Source organism: Poecilia formosa, unplaced genomic scaffold, assembly GCF_000485575.1.
Source record: "Poecilia formosa unplaced genomic scaffold, Poecilia_formosa-5.1.2 Scaffold184, whole genome shotgun sequence".
Lineage (NCBI taxonomy): Eukaryota > Metazoa > Chordata > Actinopteri > Cyprinodontiformes > Poeciliidae > Poecilia > Poecilia formosa.
In genome coordinates this window covers 592,075-596,730 of record NW_006800123.1, presented here as the reverse complement: position 1 = coordinate 596,730, position 4,656 = coordinate 592,075, and positions in this window count along the sequence as shown.

The window sequence follows — 4,656 nt, the reverse complement described above, 5'->3', positions numbered from 1 at the left end:
GTGTTGTAACGTGTTTTTGCAACCGAAATTAAGCTAATGCTAACTGGCGTCACAGGCATTACTGCTCATATATTCCGACAAGGAAGAACGGAGAACCGTAAATAAAACCAATCGGAGAAACGTGTGAGATTAAGATGATGATTTTCACTGTATTGCATTTTTTTGTTATGTACAAACTAAGAGGTTGGATACAGTGTGATACATTTGTTTTGCAAGCTTGCCATTAGTTGAATATTATTTTTTTGATAAATGGAATTTATTACTTCCTGCATACTTTTGAAACTCAATAGTTAATTAAGTTCTATATATATATATGCAGGTTGGTTTTTATTTGAACCTGTTAAGGAAGAAATTCCTAAAATAGGTTAACTTTAGAAAAAGTTTGGCTCTCTCTTCCTTTAGATCCCAGGTCCTCTCGGCGGGCCACGTGTAGGCACAAGGAAACAACAATGCGTGTTGACATCACAGAATTACAGTTTAATACAATATAAGACAATGCATAAACTTACACCAGAAACTGCAGAACAACGGAGACATACATTCATTTACCTGACATAAATGGAAAGAAGGAAAGAAAGAAAAGCAAAGACGTGCAAAGACATCTTTGGAGAATTGCAAGGGCAAATCTGATTTGTTACTTCTGTGTAGAAAGTTTTATCCTCTTGTATTTAATTTATTCAAATAAGGCGTACCTTTGCTCCTCCAACCAGGAGCTATCTCTGACCCTCTCTCTGAAGCCTAAACCCCTGCCGTGTTTACAGCCTTTCACAGATGAGTGTGAAAAGCCAGAACTTCCACTGTATTGTTTTCCCACAGACAAAAGGCAGTTCAAACGATCCTAGCAAACCATCTGCTGTAACTACAAGTAAAATAAAGGTCAATAGGCCAGAATAAGTTACTGATTTAAAACCACAATTTAGGCCATTTGAATCAAGACATGTTAAGTTTTAAAACTAGCTTATTTTAAATTTATTTTCTCAACAGTTCCCTCTTTTAATCTCTTAATAGAGATTACACTCTAAAATATAAATTTAAAATATACAATGTGATAGTATAAGCCTAAATTCAGAAAGACCATATTATAGCTGATAAATTACACCCCTCTTTTTGCATGCAACCTTCTACATAGCATTTGTTGTTAAAAATGTTGGCATATTCATTGCACATAAAATCAGACAGCAAAATCATATAAAGGATTAAAATCCTAAAATAAATGTTCAAAATGTTCTAGCCCATAGTCATGTCTTACCAAAAATGATTTAAAAATGCATAAATTTATCAATTCTAAACAGAAACCTTACCACAAATCTTAATGTTGTTCTTAAAATGATATTTTAGAAAAATCAATCGTATTCCTGATGTAAAAAGATGTTACACATATATTTGTCCGAAATTATCCATGCAATAAATGAGCAAGTTAGATACAATATACTGCATATAAAAACTTACAAACTATCAATAAACCTCCTGTTGAATAGTTTTTGTACAATTTTTTTCTTTTTTTTTTTTACATATCTTCATTTTGTGTCCGTGTTTCTTGATGCTCCTTGAAGTAAGATGAGTTCGTTGGCACATCGTAGATGAAAACTTGGTAATAGGAAAAACAAAGATGATCCTCTCGTCTCCAGCAGCTCATTTTCCTTTTAGTTTTGAACTCAGGGTCGTCAGCTCAGTAACCGATGCTCACCTATTTAGGGATTATTATGCCCAGAATTTGGTGAGTTTAACAAAGAGGCGTTCCCTCTTTTCCAACTTGATGACATCAAAAGCAGAGTAGAATGAAAGAAATCCTGATGAACATCTAGGTGTGAGGTCGTCCTCCGGCCAGGGAAGATCCTCAGTCACACCAGGTTGTGGTTCTTTGTTATTCAATGAGGTCATCAGCTGGTCACCATACTGGAACAGAGTCTGTCACCTATCTAGAGCTCCTTAATGTATTTTAAAATAAAATAAGTAATTCCTTCCAATTTGAATTAATATTTTATTTGCACTGAATTATAAATTAATACTATAATTATTCCTTATTTTTTCAAGTCATATATTGTTCTTGTTATCAAATCTTATTTTAATAGTTACTTCATTGTATTATCAGGAAGTAAGAGATTTTGTGGTAGCTTTTAGTTTTATTTATTTCTCTTTAAAACTTCATTCCAAATTATCATTTATTTCCTTATGTTAAGTCTCTTCCAGTAATTTTCCTTTTGTATTATAACTTAGTAACCTTCGCATTTTAAGAAGCTGCTCCTTTAGAGCTGTATTTTGTCAATATTTTGACCCTCTTTTTATATAAGGCATTCATGAGAAATAAATGTTTTCCCATTGTGTTGAACCCAAACCTTAACCATATTTTAGAAGCAGTTCCATAATTGTTCATTTGTAAATCTCCAAATTAGACCAATTTAGTTTCAATCATCATATTTTCTGTTTTAAAACCTTAAAGTATGATCAGCCTGTTTTACATGAGTAAAGTTAACCGTGTCACTAAATATCAAAAATGACTTACTTTATTCCAATCATAGTTTTAAATCCCAAAATTTCAACCATTTTTACCTTTGATCCATTTATTCTTTTGAAAACCTATTTATAAAATATTTAATTGAATAATGTATTACCCTTTTTACATTGTTTATCAATTATCAATGCATTTTCAGTTTTGGGGAGAGATTCGATACAACTAAGTTTATTAAATGATGTAAATATTTAGCTTAGACCTTCCTGGATGTCTTAGTTAAAACTAGCTTATTTTAAATTTATTTTCTCAACAAACCCCATTCAACTTTGAAGACCGTCCAGCTGCACAGCGTCGCAGGCCTGGATCGGATTGCTGAGCTCCGGGTTTCAACTCAAGACCTGGGACCGCTGGATCAGCTGCCTACTTTGCACTGGATAAGATAAGATTTTGGATCCAAAGAAACACATGGCCATTTAACCAAAGACTTGACTGACTGACTTAAATTACTGAACTAAAAAAACAAAACTTCCAAAGGACGAACTGAACTATAAGGAATCTGAACCAAAGAAAATACACTGCCTGATATAAAAAAGGTGGACACTTTATGTTGGAACGAAAAAAAAAGAAAAAAAAAACTGTACAGTAACATTCTGTTTCAAGTTGTATTAAATAATCTGTTCATTCTTGATAATATGGTTGTTTGTGCTTATTATCCTCCTTTTTGAACTTAGAAAGATAGACTAACTGTAACTTCAACATTGAAATCTAAGTTTCTCAACTTATCTATTCGTAAGTTACACTAGTTGGTTACATAAGTGGCGAGCCAGCCAGGAGGATTTTAGGCTATAAACAACCAATATAAATAATTGATTAGTGATCAGTGTGATCAAATATTGTCTGATAATAACCAGACAAAATATGGCTTCTGTTGCTGATGTAACCCACATGTATATGTGTGATACTGTTAGTAGTATTTTATTTCTGTAGGATTTTGTTTTGTTATTTAATGTTCCCAGCAATTCAGTTTATATTTTCATTTTCTGCCCAAAGCTGACCCTCACCCGTTCGCTAACTCCAGAAACAATCCTGGATTTCAAAACCTCCATGTCTACATCTCGCTGATCCGGTGGGATGAGTATTGCCGCCTTATAATCATCCCCATAACACATTACGAAGAATTGCAACTGATTACTCCCGTAGAGCCAGCTGCATCTGGGGTATGTAGACGGTCATCCAAGTGTACTGGTTCAACCCCTCTATTCCTCCATCCTGCCCCTCCCAGTGGTAAACACCCTCCCGGTCAGGTAGATAGAAGAACCCTTTCTCGAATGCTTTTTGAGTCTTGTCAAAGAAATGAGATGTTCCGAATACTTTGTCTAGAACGTCGTGTGCTATGGGCTCTACTGTCTCATGTCTAAAGTTGCCACACCAACCCGACACATTGAAGTTAATGTACAACACTCTCCAGCCGGTATACACTTGCCTGAGGTTTCGGAATGCGTGCATACGTCGGATCAGGGTCAAGTTGTCAAGAGTCATGGCTTGATCAGAGCAAAAGTCATGCAAGTATGACTTCACGTTTTCTTCTTGCAGACAGCTCCGATATCTATCAGCGTAGGTTTTGCATCCAAACGGCCGACCAACCACCTTTATTAGTTCCTTCTCTTTGGGTACGAGTTTGATGGTGAGATAGTTCAATACGTACTCCATTTTTTCGATGACTCCATATAGTCTTTTAAGTAGCCGAGCAAATCATGCTCCGCTTCGCTGGTGAATAAGTGGATCAATAGTAGACGTCCCTCCTCCCATGGTAGCGATTGGATCGTCTTGTTAATGTAATAGGCAGTGGATCTGTCTCGGAGTGTTGAGATAGCTCGATCTTTGAGATATTGGCTGTAATGATCCAGCTTGTCCAATGACTTGACTTGGGTTAGCTCAACATGGATGTAGTCATCGTGATGTCCCTTACCGTACTTTTTCGTGATTCGTCTGGAGTTCGGGTCCAGACCTATCCTGTGTGCTTCTCGGATATACTCCGGTGTTTCATCATCTAATTCAACAGGGGGCCACTTGTGTTCCTTGAGGATGTAGCTACGGATAAATGACTCGACAGCAATATTCCGCGTGCTCATGATCGCAACATAGTCCACATCTTTCTCCTGTATAGCGCGTGTATGAGCTGCTGCTGCTGTCTCTGGAATGTC